Genomic DNA, 16,968 nt, shown 5'->3' on the forward strand with positions numbered 1-16,968 from the left:
CCTTCACAGGATTATTTTTACTTAAATTAGAAGAGATTGTGCTCCTGAAGGAATCAGTATAAACCCAGTGTTGTCAGGTTTCTTTCCTCTGCTTAGGAAACATTGCTTAACAAAAAACAAAAAAGGTTTTCCTTTTAAACCTTTTTATTGTGATATGTAGAACACATATAGAAAAGGACAGAAGATATAACAATACAGGTTAACGGATTATGTATTGACCAGCAAGTCAATATATTGAATACCAAGTCCAAAATTTAAACACACTTGTGCCCCCAAACCCTGCCCCCAGCAGACTTCTTCTCAATCACAGTCCCCTCTGTCCGCTCACAAAGTCCCCTCACAAATGTAACCACTATTGTGACTTCCCTGGTAACCTTCCACTTCTTCTGAGAGTTTAACATCTAAGGATGCCAGCCTCAGTACTATAGTTATTTCTGCACATTTTTGAATATTGTATAAATGGAATAAGACAGCATGTGTTCTTTTTTGACCTTAAATATTTTTAATTTTTCAATTACAGTTGATATATAATATATTAGTTTCAGGTATACAGGCCAGTGATTAGACATTGTATAATTTACTGAGTGATCACCCCAATAAATGTAGTAACAATCCGACATCACACATAGTTACTACAATATTACTGACTTGATTCTATCTTTGTGTCTTCGTTTTGGTTGCCTTTCTGTCTCTGTTCCTATTATTAGGTAGAGACACTGTGTCTCCTGGGCTTGGTAGAGTAGCCTTACGTGGCAAGTGTCTGTCCTGTAGGATCCAGTGGCACAGCCTCTCTGATCACCTGAGCTAGGCAATCCAGGTGTGACCCCCTTGTGGCTTGTGTTACCATCTTATTTTAGTTGAGCCTTGATTGCTGTTGGCACATCAATGGGAGGGATTTACTTTCAGGCTGATAGGCTGAGAGGACTGGATTCAACCACCATGGAGGATCAACTGTGCAGGGGCCCACCCCACAGAGCGGGACTTACTTCAGTGGGGATCTGGTGCCCACTAAGTTTGCCTCGAGTGTGACACTTGCAGACATAGTTGGGTGTTGCTTCAACATGGTCTGAAGCTATGTATTTGGTGCACTGGCTCCGGGTCCTCTTGGGAGTTGCAGGCCAAGTTGAGCTGCAGCTTATGATCTACCTAGAGCCACCCAGCATGAGCTACAGAACAGTCTGCAGATGGCTGCTACTTCTGCTGGGCTTGGAGGTGCTCAGGAGAGGCCAAGCTGTGAACCAAGGCTGTCTGCTGCTATTGTTGGTCCTGGGGCCATCTAATGAGAGGTACAAGGCATGCTGTGGGCAGATGCTGCTTGTTTCAGAGATTTTAGGAAAGTTCAAAGTATGAGGAAAGACCTGATATTTGTATGGGGAAACCACTGGAAAGAGTTGGGATGGGTGACAAGTTGTTAAGTCCAGGATTTGACTTTTTATGAGGAACTATTGGGACTCCAGCAGCCCCTCCATCTTGCTTAGCTACAATACCTCCTGGTGTTTATAGCCAGAAGTTATGGAAACTCCTCTTCCTGGCATTGGAACCTTGGATTAGGGGGCCGGGGACTCCTTACCCTTCAGAGGGAACTTCTGCAGCTAAAATGTCTTCCAGATTTTTATCCGTCACATGTGGGTGTGGGACCAGCCCATTTCATGTCTCCGCTCCTGTTACCAATGTTAATATAGTTTCTTCTTTCTGTCTTTAATTGTAGGACTTCTCTTCAGCTGGATTTCAGGTGGTTCTGAATGATGGTTGTTCTGTACTTCAGTTGCAATTTTGTTGGGGTTCTGGGAGGATTGGAGTACTGCATTTACCAACATTGACATCTTGATCAAAATTCCAGGCTGATAGTATGTATTCCCTAGTGTCTGATCTTTTATTCAAAATGTATATTTGGAAGATTATCCACATTGTTGCATATGTCTGCAGTTACTCCTTTTAGTTGGAGTTTAGCATCCGAATTATGAATATAATTACAATTTCGTTTATTTTGATGAACATTTTTCCCTAATGTGGGAATATTATGAATACTGCTACCATTCATATTCTTATGTATGTCTCTTAGAGCACAGGTATGCCCATTTTGGGGGGGAGTATATCCCTAGTAATGGACATGCATATCCTAAAATGTACTAGATAATCCTAAAATGTTTCTAAGTGGTTTTAAGCCTTCGTACACTGGAGGTGCAGGGAACTTCCTCTTCTTTTCATATCCTCACCAAGATTTGATATTTTACAATAAAGTTTATTAATAGCAAGTTGGCTTTCTTCATATTTAAAATAAAACATAAAAAGCAGGAGAAGCTAGGGAAATAATAGCCTCTTAAGGGAAACAAAAAAACAGTGCCACTTATTTAAAACGAATTTAAGAAAGTGGATGTAGTATCTTTCCCCTTTCTTAGCGTGGTGTTATAGGAAGATAACCACCCTTGTCCTCCCTACGGTCTGAAGAGACCTGGTGTATCTGATACCTTCAATACCTCAGGGCAGGAATTATTTCATGGAACAGCAACGAGGCACCCAGGCTGTTGTTATCAGATTCATCTCAGCACTAGAGCTGAACACATTAAATGAGATCTTTGTGAACTATGAGGTCTGTGGGGATTAATCTGCCCTTTCTTAGTATATAACTGACAGTCAAAAGGTTTTTGGAATATATTTTACATTTTTTTCATGGTTGTAGGAAGAATTTGTTATTACAAAAATATAGAATAGAGAATTTTATTAGCTGACAAATGAAACTGAAATCTATAAATGTGTCTATAAAAGGATGGATTGAGAAGGTTAAAAAAAGATGATAAGAATTCCTGTTATGTTTACATTCATAGAATTTAAAAGCTTCCTCATCAAATGTAAGGAACTTTATCAATGCTCTTCTTTCGACAATATTGGTTGAGGGATGACTTGAAGGCAGGGAGTTTAATATGTATTTAAATTTTTCTGTTTATATTTCTTTTACAATTACAGTATGTAATCTTATATTTAGCTTGTGCTTTCCAATAAAAAAGTCATTTTCTGTGTTCTTTCAATTTTGTTTCCTCTGAGAAAATGTTCATGTATACAGACTTTTCTCCTTAGTTTATTATGTATAATTTTATGATTATGAAAATTTAATAATAGCCATCATTTTTTGAGTCTTCAGTAGTCACTGATATTTTGCAGAATGTTTGGTTTATATTGGCATTTGGATGTGATCCTTGCATATTCAGAAATGTCCTAGGCCTTGCAAAGTGTTTAGCATCAGGATCCAAACATGTGTGACTCTTGCAGGGATGGCAGGTGTGGTTGTCCACCACGGTTCAGAGTGGACCAATAGGACCCAAAGACCTATCATCTACGGACTGGTCTTTTTCCCTCCTGGGTCTGTGAGCCCTTCAGACGTAGTGACCATATGTTATTCATTTTGTCCCTTTTCAATGTCTTATGCACAAAAAAGGCATTTTGTGAACATTTCTTGAATGTTACTAAGTATTAAAATTGAAAAAAAAATCAGGATAAGATACATTTAGAGAAGAAAACACCATGGAGAAAATTGGGTTGAGGTGACTTACCTACATAAGGGGGTTATTTTGGCACAGAACAAAATGAAGTTTACGTTAATGCTATCCTGGTCCACAGTATCAGGACTGTAACACTCTCTTTTGTTTTGTTTCTATTTTTAACTCTCGTTTATTGAGCTTTTACAATACGCTGGGCATTGTTGAATTGTGAATTTTGTTGCATGTATTATCTTATTTACCAATTCAATGAAGTTGTTATCCACATTTATAGATAAGGCCATTAAGATTTGAGAGATTGATAAACTTGCCCGTAGTCATACAACTGTTAGGTGGGAGAGGCAGGACTTGAATCTGGGTCTTTATAACATTAGAATCTACACTTTTAGCAACTGAATTGTAGTTCCAGATTGTTCTGGGGTCCTGGAAGAACTGAAGCATCCTGAAGGAATATCCACTGGTAACTTGTAAATGTTTTATCATTGCCCTTGCTTCAGATGGGCGACCCGCAGCTAGTTCTGTTGAGTTCTGTTTAATTCCTCCAGAGACAGGTACTGGTAGACTCCTTTCTAAATCACCAGCTTTCCTGAAGATTTAGAGGACCCAGCTCTAATCTAGAGATAGCTCTCAGGAACTGGGGAAACTGTCCCCGTGGAGTAGGCTGGTTGCAAACCAAGCAGAATCTCAGGGAGCACTCAGCCTGGTAGCTTGTCTGCCCAATGAACAGTGATAATGTCAAAGGACAGTTCTCCCTAAAGCCAGCAAGAAGGAAAGCACCTATAGCTCTTCGTACAGGTGATACACTCCACACACAGCAGGAGGTCAGGCAGCTGGTAAGCACTGTCACCTCCCATGTGCTTCCTGGAGGCATGGGGCTCCAGGGGGCTGTAGATTCTGATTTTGCTCTTCTGTAGACCCTGCTCAGGTCTTATCCTCTCATTGCTGGGACTACCACCTAATTTCTTACTTTTTCATGTCTCATCCAACTGCCCCTATTATCTCAAATATAAGGGATATTTTTCTTTTGCTCTTGGTGGCAGAGAACTTTTATCTTTCTCATCATTTCTCTTCAATCTTTTGTTTTTATGCTGTAAATATTTTCCATTCCTTTGATTGTGTTTTCCTTCACCATTTCCACTGTCATCACTTCCTTGATGCAACGAATGCCAAAGAAAAGGAATGGAGAAAGGGACACAAGCATAGAAGGAAATACCTTGGAGACAAACAAGTGAGATTAGTACCGCAACAATAATGTATTGAAACACACCCAGATGTGGGAGCTGACTCCCTCATCCGGAATATATTCAAGTATCCACTGACTTATTGCAGAGAGGAATTCAGCTTCTGCCGATGTTCTGGAAGAAAGAGTTATGAAGTGTGTTCATGTGACATCAGGCAGTCTTCTCCGTGAACACCACTTAGGAGGACCCCAGTTTAGGTGTTCCAGATTTAGCAAATAAAAATACAGCACGCTCAATTTCAGATTAAGAATGTATTTTTTTTACTATAACTATTATACATACCATGCAATATTTGAGACATACTTTTATTGTTTATTGTTGTTTATCTAAAAGCCAAATTAAATTTGGCATCCTGCATTTTATTCGGCAAGCCTACCCTCACTTCACCTGAATAAAAATGAGTTTGTTGCTCTAGTCGATGACAGGTATAACCAGTTATTCCCAGCAATAACCCGTATTACCTGTAGGTATAACACGTTTTCCCTGTTTTATTTACTGTGCTGTCTTTGACTGGGATTCTCATCATTTTGTTGCACCAGTCTGACTGTATTCCAAGTCTGCTCTGGGTCTTCAATCTGCTTGCCTTCCAATCTAATATAATTATCAATTAAAAACCATTCCTGAATTAATTATATCTGCATATGAGCCCCCCAGTTATTTATAACCTAAGCAGGTGTTCCCCTGGTTGTCTTCGCTACCCCTGGACCAGACTGGCCCCAGACATAGCTGCAGGTCCTGTCAACTACGGGTCGTCACAGGTGGAGTGTTTGGAAATGATGCATTGTGTGCATCAGTGAACTATTTACACAGTAATGCTGAGTAACAAACAACCATGAAATCCCAGTGACATGCAACGATAAAAAACCATTTAGTTCCTGAGTCTGTGGGGTTCATCTGATCTAGTTTACTCATTGGAATCTGATCTGTTATGCCGCTGTAAGACAAGCTGTTAGTTGGCTGTGAGCTGAACTAAAATGATTTCACCTGGGAACCCTGACCTGTCTTACATCTTTCTTCTTGCAGACTGGCCTGGGCATGCTCTCATAATACCTGCAGAGGGCAACATTGAGCAGAAATGTATGGGAACTTGTTTAAAACCTGAGCCTTAGTAGCATGTATTAACGATCTGTTGGCTGGAGAAAGTCACCATGTCAGTCCAAATTCAAGGAATGGGGAAGCAGACTGCTGTGTAATGTTCTGAAAGTAACACTGCAGAAATAATAGATGGAAGGTGAGGTGAAAAATGTGTAATATCAATGAAATTAGATTATTATAGATAGCATTTTACAAACTCAAGTAACTTAGAAAATTTAAAAAAAAAATATCTCCTAAGACAAACAGCATTGAGAAAGGCCCTGAGGCAGGATATGAGGAAGAGAATATGGGGCTGGAAGGAGTCCAGAGTTGCCAAAGTGAGATTGGGGTGGGGAGTGGGTGCACCGCTGGAGACCAGGCTGGAGAGTTACAGAGGGCCAGGCAGTATAGGTCTTGCTGGCTTAAAAAAAAATCACTTAATTAATCTTTGTTTTATAGTCATATTACTAAATTCATGGTAGTTTTGTCACTTACCATTGGGTATTACTTTCTCCAACTGTACAATGAGAGATTGTATTAAATCAAAAATTTACTAACTTTGGAGCTAATGTAGCTAGCAAATGTGGATTTTTGTGGGGGGCAGAATAGAGTTAATTAACTTTTTTAATGTTTTATGAGAATCCTGCTCTCCAAATTTTCACAGTCCTGTTATTCTAATATTTTACCTTGCTCTTAACACATTTAAATTTTCTACTTAGCTCTTAAGGCGCTCAAGTTTGAAAGTCCTCAGATAATTTTAAAATTCTCTTTCAGTTTTATATTTCTCGTTATTAGAAAAGCATGGGTGTACATTTAGGGTGGCACTAATTAGAGAGATAAAACAATGTAGGTAAAAAAATGTACGTAGTCCTTCTGAAACTACCACTGACAGAAGAAAAATGTGACTCTGTCAATGGAACAGCTAGACTAAGCTACTTAATGAAGGGAGCTAGCATAATTGGGGTCAACATGACAAAGGCATCCTTGTCAATTTATTTGTTGCAGGAGGAAAAAATACTGATAAATGAAAATATAAGTGGTAAAGCTTTGTAGAAATTATAGCTAATTGAAAGGGTCAGGGAATGTTCTGCAACTGAAAATGCTTTAATTTAACTCCAAGTATCCTTAAAAATTCTGTATTGTAATCACTTTGAAATAAATGCTATTATACCTCTGAATAAGGACCCACAAGCAGAGATGAAGCAAAGGATTCTTGCCATCTCAAATTACACTCCCCATAAGTGTGAACACGTGTTTTAGGTGTAACAGATTTCTGGGAATGATCTTAGGCATGGTATGCTGGAGGCTCATGGATTGGAATCTGTAAAAGGTGCAGACTTGCCTGTCTCTATGTTGTTGGCCAGACCGCACATTTCTCGCCAACCTCTGTGTTCAGAGTTTACTACAGTGGAGTATGTATCTGCACCTGTTGTACAAAACCAATGGAAAAGTCAGGAAAAGATTTCAATCTAGAGGATTTCGGCTTATAGTGAAGTCAAAATCATATTAAAGTGTAGGTTAGAAAACATGTTATAATTGTTTGTTTTTAAAAGAGGTGAAGTCCACGTACTTTCTGTCAGTAAAATGGGAAGCAGCTAAGAGCGATTTGGAGGGAAGGAGAACATTGTGGTCATTACACTGAGAATCAGGGAAAAACACTAAGGCTGACCCTGTTTCACACACAAATGATAATGGCCGTCATGGAGAAGTAAATCACAAAAGTTTGAGTTTACCTGATAATTTCAAATTGAAAACTAGAGCAAGTAAGGATCTTTCAAAGGCAGGATCTTTCAAAGATAGGACCAGAGCACCTGGCAGGGGCAGGGGGGACTGATTTACCAGTTACTGCTAAATGTTAAGGTTATGTTCTATAGAAGAAGTGGCTCACACCCGGGAAGCTACCTTAAAAAAAATCACCTTCATTCCCTTCTTTCATTTTAACTTCATCAAAGTAATTGTTAGCTTACTAGCTATGTGACTCGCACATAATAGACGCACAATAAATATTTTTGAGTGAAAAAGTAAAATTATTGATTGTGGAAATGCAGAGAAACCTAAAGAAAAAGCAAAGCATAATCCATCATTCTTAATATTTCAGTTTAAAATGAGTAATACTGTTACATAGTGTTTATTAATCTTTTTTTTCCAAGATCTGTTTCCATGCCACCTAAGTGTGCTTTTAGAAACTATTTTTGTCTAGTGAACAGTGATTTTATATTGTTTCTAGACAGGTATTTATAATTGCCTATAGTCTCTAAGCCCAGTACTTATTTTACCTTTTTTCATATTCTCCATGTTTTAATTTATTTGTTTTCAAAATTCTGAGTGCTCTGATAATGCAAAGAATATATGCTTATTGAAAAATTTCAGTGTAGTATTTTCTTAAATATAAGATAATATCACTGAAATTTACACTAATATTTAATAACATTTCTCAGGAAAAAAATTTCATTGCCTGAGCCTGTTAATTGTGCAACATAACCTGATTTTAGAATAAGTGGAAAAACTTGGGGGTTATAGCATTAATCATAGTTAGCATGTGTGGAAAATTATAAACGCATCAAATGGTGCCAATCACCACCATAGGCTTATGAGAAGGTGTGATATTGCTATTATGATTCATATGTTTATTTTATTTTTATTTTTTAATGCCTTTTTTAAAAGATTTTATTTATTTTAGACAGAAGGGAAGAGAGGAAGAAAGAGAGGGAGAGAAACATCAATGTGTGGTTGCCTCTTGAGCACCTGCTATTGGGGACCTGACCTGGCCCTCTACCCAGTTATGTGCCCTGACTGGGAATTGAACTGACGACCCTTGGGTTCGAAGGCTGATGCTCAACCCACTGAGCCACACCAGCCAGGGCATTATTCATATTTTAAAGAAAAGGAAATTCAAGCTTAGAGATATTAAAAATCTTGTTCAAGATTACTCAAAAGGGGGTAGAGATAAAATCTAAACCCAGACCAATCTAAGCAAGAAATTGTTTTAATTATGGTAACATATATATATATATATATATAATATTTGTTTATAAATAACATGGTGCATTATTATACATCATATATGTAACAAACATACATATGTTATATATAGCACACATGTTATAAAATTAGACAGCACACATTATTTTCTAATATTTAATAAAATTTTATAATATATATCATACAAAACAGTACATATTAAAAAACAGTACACACATAATATATAACAAACATATACTATGTAATATAATTTATATAAAAATATATAACAACGTTTGCCATTTTAACCATTTTTAAAATATTTATTCATGTATGTATTTATTAAATACATAATACAAATAAATTAGAGATAGAGGAAGGGAGGGAGAAAGAGAAAGAGGGAACATTGATATGAGAGATAAACATTGATAGGTTGCCTCTTGTACTCATCCTGACTGGGGACCGAGCCCACAACCCAGGCATGTGCCCTGACTGGGAATCAAACCAGCTGTCATTAGCTTTGTGGAATGATGCCCAACTAACTGAGCCAAACTGGTCGGGCCATTTTATCCATTTTTAACTGTATAATTCAGTGGTGTTAATTACATTCACAATGTTGTACAAATATCACCACTATATATTTCTGAAAAATTTTTATAACCCCAAACAGAAACTCTGTAACCATTAAGCAGTAACCCCTCATTACCCTCCTCTCCCAGGCCTTGGTAATCACTAGTTCATTTATTTTTATGAATTTGCCTATTATAGATATTTCATATAAGTGGAATTATTCAATATTTGTTCTCTATGGCATTGTTCACTTAGCATAATGTTTTAAAGATTCATTGATATCATAGCATTTAATGTACTTTATTTTTTAGTAGCTGAATAATATTCCTATGTGTGTGTGTGTATATATATATATATACATATATATATATACACACACACACATTTCATTTATTCATTCATCTTTTGACAGATGCTTAGATTGTTTCTATTTTTTAGGGTATTTTGAATAATGCTGCTATAAGATAAGAATAGATATTTGTTTGTGTACCTGATTTTAACTATTTTGTGAATATATCTAGAAGTAGAATTGGTGAAACATATGGTAATTATATATTTAATTTTTCAAGGAAATACTTAAACATGTATCCAGCTGCTACATCATTTTATTTTCTTACCAGAAATGTAGAGGGTTCAAGTTTTCTACATCCTTGACAATACTTGTTATTTTCTATTTTCTGGATCATAGCCATCCCGGTATTTGTAAAATGGTATCTTATGGTTCTGATTTGCATTTTTTCTAGTGACAAATGATGTGGAACATCTTTTGATGTGCTTATTGACCATATGTACATCTTCTTTGAAGACATATATAATGAAGTCTATTGCTCATTTCTTTTACTTAGTTGTTTTTTTGTTTATTTTTTATTAAATTACAGGAGTCTTTTAAATATTTTAGACAGTAAACTTTTATTAGATATATGAGTTGCAAATGTTTTTTCTCAATCTGTAGGTTGTCTTTTCAATATCTTGATGAACATTTGATACCTAAAAGCTTTAAGTTTTGATGAAGCTGAATTTATCTGTCTTTTGTTGATAATGCTTTTGATGTCATATCTAAAAATCCATTGCCAAATATAAGTTCATGAAGTTCTATACCTTGTTTTTATGTGTGAGTTTAATAGCTTTAGCTCTTTTTTTGGGGGGGGGGTGTAGGCCACTCTGAGTTCATTTTCGTGAGGTAGGGGCCCAAGTTCATTCTTTTACATGTGGAAATCCCGTTGTTCCAGCACCATTGGTAGAATGAGACTATTCCTTTTGTATGAGATGGACATGGCACCCTTGCTGAAAAATCAGTTGTTTATAGATACGAGGATTTTATGGACTCTCAATTTTAATGCATTAATCGATGTGTTTATTATTAGGCCAGTACCATGCTATTTTGATTACTACAATTTTGTATTAAGTTTTAAAATCAGTAAGTGTGAACCCTTCAACTTTGTTTTTGTTTTCAAAATTGTTTCTGCTTTTTAAGGCCCCTTGCAATTCCACATGAATTTGAAGTTTGGCATTTCCATTTCTGCAAAATGTTTGTTAGAATGATAGGGTTTGCATTAAACATATAGATTACTTTGTGTAGTATACACATCTTCACAATATTTAGTCATCCAATCCATGAATATGGGGTAGTTTTGCACTTATTTAGGCCTTTTCCCATTTCTTTCAGTAATATATATTTTTTAGTGTAAAAGTGTCACCTCTTTTGTTAAGTTATACCTAAATATTTTATCATTTTAGGTAATACATATGAAATTGCTTTCTTAATTTCCTCTTTGAATTGCTTATTGCTTGTATAGATAAATGTAACTGACATTTATATTTTGATTTATACCCTACAATTATGTTGAAATTGTTTATTAGCTCTAGTATCTTGCTTGTATTCTTTTGTATTTTCTAATGTAGAATATTATCATCTATAAATAGAGATAATTTACTTCTTCTTTTCCATTTTAGATGCTTTTGTGTTTTTAATGAATGTACTACTATTACTTTTCAAGAAAGTAAAATTCAACCCTAATCATTCCTTAATAAGGAAACATTCAAAATGAGTTCTTTTTATTAGTTTGTTAGTACATTTTATTCTAATTTCATTTCATGGTTAATCAGAACAATATAAAGTTTTTATTTCCTGTTACAATGAGGTTATAAAAAAGTAACTATTGGCAATATGACATTTTTGAACTTGAAGACATACCGGAGAGCTTTTTAAATGTACATCTCAGAATCTGAAAATAAACACAGTGTCCATATGGTAAGTGCATTCAGAGAAATCCAAATAACACAAATTAAATGAAGCAGGTTAACAATGCTCTTGACACCCTGTGCCAATGATAGGGTTATCAAAATAGCTTAAATGACTTAAAAAGCAGAATAAGAATATAACTAATGTATGACTAAAATTAGAATTTTATATACATAATGGCTTCTTAGGGATAAATAAATATATATATTTATATATGTATGTATATATAAAAGTTTTAATCAGGTTAAAGATAAGTAATTCTCATTTTTATAAAATAAATATTAGTTTGCTAGACAGAGATAATTTAAGCAGTAACTAAAGATTTTAATCAATCTTTAATAAGTTAACATTATTACTCTTCAGATATAATATATTTTCAGAAAGTTGCCCTGTTTATAGATTTTCAAGAAAAGATTTATATCAGATTGCATTTTTCAAAAACAGGAAATTATTTCATATCCCCCTCCCCCACAACAATATGGTTTTGATATTCTTCCCCATAGTGAGATTGGGATCTATGATTGTTTGCCTTTAATTAGGGCAGACTTGTGATAATGGTAATAATGATGGTGATAATGGTAATAATGATGTTACGTGACATCTGAGACTAGATTATAAAAGACAATATGGTTACCACCTGGTTCTCTTAAATTGCTTGCTCTAGAGACTTAGCCATTAGGCTGTAAGGAAGATGGTCATTGGCAGAAGCAGAAACACCACCACTTTGCTCTTCAATATTCTCTAAGGAGAAGTGGTTTTATTATGTTGTATTTCCACATAAGATCCTAAGTTTGTATTTAAGTTTCTCATGAGATAGGCTAGTAAGCCAGCACAAGTGGAATAGGGAAATTGAATCAGATGGTTAAATGGCCAATGAGTTTACAGCTTAGTACATTGCAAAATATTATTTTCCCTAAACCAAGGACACTTAAAAATAAATAGTTTATACTTCTCTCCCCAACCAGAGGGTTAAATAGCTTAAACCACCCTACCCTGGAAGATAGATAGCAGAAACCCAATTATTGCCACTTGTGCCAACCACACCCAAGGTCTCTGAGGAATAAGAAGCCTAGAGAAGCATCCAATACTTGGCACTTTCTTCTTCTTTCTAGGAATTGATTGATTTAAAAGCTGCAGATTGACAGCTTGAGAAGCTGAATGAAAAGAGATCACTGGATAAGCTGAGATACTGAGCAAATCTTCCAAAGTTTCATGAGTTTAGAGAGATAAAAGTTGTGTTCAGGGCCCACTATAAAAAAATAGAGTTCTGAGAAACTCTCAAATTTTTAGTTAGGACCCGCGGGGTATTATAGTTAGGAGGATGAATAAACATGAACAAACCAGAAATATGTCAGACCTCACAAAGACTGAAACCTCAACTAATTTTTGATTGTATTAGGTGAATGCCCTCTTCAAACTGCCTTATTGAAACAAAAGTGAATATTTTCTGGAGGTAAATAACATTACCCAGTGCCTTACATGACAAGTATATTTTCTCATAATTGTATATTCAATCTAAAACATCTAGATATATAAAAATGCAAGAATTGACAACAGGCTAAATTAAAAGGGGTTGTGAATTTATTATTTTTATTATTACTAACTGGAATAAATATTATAAAGCAGGAGCATAGAATGCTCTGACAGAGGTAATGGAAAGATCTAAATTAGCCTTGGATGACACACTGTCTCAAATGTCTGGCTAGGTGGAATTTGACTTGAGATTAATGATATAAATTAGTACACCATGGAGCTGAAGATAATTTCAGGCAAAAAATACCCAGCTGGTCTAAAGGCCCTAAGGAATTAGGGACTAAGAATAAGCATGAAGAAGAGTTTAGAACTGATCTAGAGTTGTACAGGGCATCTAGGGTGTTCTCAGTTATGTTAAGCACGTTGGCCATTATCCTTAGAATATCAGGGAGCCATTATGTCTTTATTTTATTATTATTATTTATTATTTTAATTGTATTTTCCATTACCATTTATCTCCCTTGTACCCCCTCCCTCACTGCAATCACTACACTGTTGTCGATGTCCATGAGTCCTTTTTCCTTTTTGCTGCATCCCTCCACCCCCTAACCACCCTCCCCCGATAGCTGTCATCCTGCTATCTATGAGTCTATCTCTACTTGTTCACTTTGTTCATGAGATTTCACAAATGAGTGAAATCATATGGTATTTGTCTTTCTCTGACTGGCTTATTTCATTTAACATTATGTTCTCCAGGTCCATTCATGCTATTGAAAAGTGTACATTTTTTTTCTTCTTCTTCTTTTTTTATAGCCGAGTAGTATTCCATTGTGTAAATGTTCTATAATCATTTTATCCACTCATCTATTGATGGACATTTGGGCTGCTTCCATATCTTGGTGATTGTAAATAATGCTTCAATGAACACAAGGGTGCTTATGTTCTTTCAAATTAGTGTTTTGAGTTCCTTTGGATGTATTCGCAGAAGTGGGGTTGTTGGGTCAAAAGGCAGATCCATTTTTAATTTTTTGAGGTGTCTCCATACTGCTTCCCACAGGGGCTGCACCAGTCTGCATTCCTACCAACAGTGCATGAAGGTTTTCCTTCCTCCACATCCTTGCCAGCACTTGATTTTGTTGATTCATTGATGATAGCCATTCTGACAGATGTAAGATAATATCTCATTGTGGTTTTAATCTGTATTTCTCTGATGATTAGTGACAATGAGCATCTTTTCACATGTGTATTGGCCATCTGTATGTCCTCTTTGGAGAAGTGTCTATTTAGGTCCTTTGCTCATTTTTTTATTTGGGTTGTTTGTTATTTTGGTGTTGAGTTTTTTAAGTTCTTATTAAATTTTGAAAATTAACCCCTTATCAGATGTATCAGTGAATATGTTCTCCCATTCCATGTGCTGTCTTCTTATTTTGTTGATGGCTTCCTTTGCTATGAAAAAACTTTTTAGTTTGAATGAATTCAGCAAAGTAGCAGGATAAAAAATTAATATCCAGAAATCAGTGGCACTTTTATATGCTAATAATCAACAGGGAAATTAAGAAAACAATCCCATTCATGATTGCTTCAAAAAGAATTTATTCCCTATACCTAGGGATAAATCTGGGCAAGGATATAAAAGACCTCTACTTGGAAAATTATAAGACAATAAAGAAAGAAATTGAAGAAGATACAAATAAATGGGAGCAGATATGGTGCTCATGGATAAGAAGGATTAACACCATTAAAATGTCCAGATTACCCAAAATAATCAATAGATTCAGCACAATTTCTATCAAGACACCAATGATGTATTTTACAGAACTAGGACAAATATTTCAAAAATTTATATGGAACCACAAAAGGTCCCAATAGCAACAACAATCTTAAGAAAGAAGAACAAAGTTGGTGGTATCATACTATGTAATATCAAGCTATTCTATAAGGCCACAGTAACCAAAACAGTCTGGTATTGGCATTAAAACAGACACATGAATCAATGGAACAGAATAGAGAGCTCAGAAATAGACTCACACCTGTAGAGTCAATTAATATTCAGCAGACAAATCAAGCACATACAATGTAATAAAGTTAGTTTATTCAATAAATGGTATTGGGAAAATTGGACAGATACTTGCAGAAAAATGAAAGTAGACCACTTTCTTATACCACACACATTTTGAAGAATAAATTCAAAGTGAATTAAACATTTAAATGTTAGACCTGAAACCATAAAAATCCTAGAAGAAAATATAGGCTATAAAATCTCAGACACTGCTTATAACAATATTTTATTTGATATATCTCTTGAGGCAAGGGAAACAAAGAAAAAATTAACAAGTGGGACTACATCAAAATAAAAAGTTTTCGTGCAGCAAAGTAAACCACCAACTAAATAAAGAGTCAGCTCATGGAATGGGAGAACATATTTGCCAATACATCTGATAAGGGGTTAATATCCAAAATTTATATATAAAGAACTTAAAAAACTCAACACCAAAAAACCCCCAAAATCCAATTAAAAAATGGGCAAAGGACCTGAAAAGACACTTCTCCAAAGAGGATATATAGATGGCAAATAGACATATGAAAAGATACTCATTGTCACTAATCATCAGAGAAATGCAAATTAAAATGACAATGAGATATTACCTCACACCGGTCAGAATGACTATCATCAATACATCAACCACAAGAAATGCTGACAAGGATGTAAGGGCAAAGCAGGGCAACATCATCATTCCACATGTGTTTTAACTCTAAAGATTTATGTGTGTTTTAATATATGAATAATATTTTAAATGACTTACTGTAACAGTTGCAAATTGTAACCCACACCACCATTCTTTCAACATTGTTTCTGTAAGTGCTGACTCTGACTAATATGTGGCTTATAGATGAACAGCATATTTGTAAAAGAATCCTAGGAACTAGTTTCAAAGGCCACAGACTCTGACCTTTGGTCATCGCAGATCTGGGAGATTTGCTGACCTTCAATCACAAAACCAGGATGATGAAACTCAGGATGAATCACACCAGGGCATTGCCTGACCAGTTTTGGGGTCCTTATCAGAATGGACTGTGCTTGTCTGCATGTAGAGAACTTTTCAATCACCTCCCCTCAATCTCTTTATTCTGCTTTCTCTCTCCCTCCTTATAAAAATTTCTACCTGTACTAAGATGTTAAAATGATTTTTGAGGCATAAACATGCCATCCTCTCAGGTTGCCAGCACTTGGAATAGAATCATCTTCCTTTGACCAGCAGCTGTCTGGCGAGTTGGCCTGTTGCTGTGGCAGGCAGCCGGACCTGCTTTCCGTTACACTATCAGCTGCCAATGACTTCACCTCTAAAATCTTTAAATAAGGACAGTTCCATAGAAAGATTCATCATATTTGTTACGTGGCTTCTTCCACCCTTTGTTTGATAGCAGGACTCACTTTTGGTCCATGGTTGAGAAATGCAGACCTACACTTCCAGTCCAGGCCATTTTCCCCTTTCTACACTTACTTGGACTATGAAACTGGATGGAATGAGAAACTCCATGTAGAGTTTTTTGAGTACTTCTGAGCCTTGTATACAAAGTAAAGACATAAAAATTAATATTAATTTAAGAAACCTATTTTATCCTTCTACACTGTCTTCTATCATCTCCTCTGTAAGGTTATATGACTTATCATGCTTTGGTTAAAGCTTGGTCTCTGGAAGTTTGACATTACAATATTAAAATGTTGATATTTTACATGGAAAGGATAATTTGTCATCATAGATCAGGTCATTGATTTTTTATCAAAGAAAATATGGGATACATGGCTTTAAACTGTAAGTATCAAGGTGGAAGATTCGTATATTGTAAAGACATCTGGGCTAGATGAGGCTTTCCCAGCAGAAACTTTAATGTATTCTATTGGGATTCTCCA

The sequence above is a fragment of the Desmodus rotundus genome, chromosome 2 (assembly GCF_022682495.2).
Source record: "Desmodus rotundus isolate HL8 chromosome 2, HLdesRot8A.1, whole genome shotgun sequence".
NCBI classification, from domain to species: Eukaryota; Metazoa; Chordata; class Mammalia; order Chiroptera; family Phyllostomidae; genus Desmodus; species Desmodus rotundus.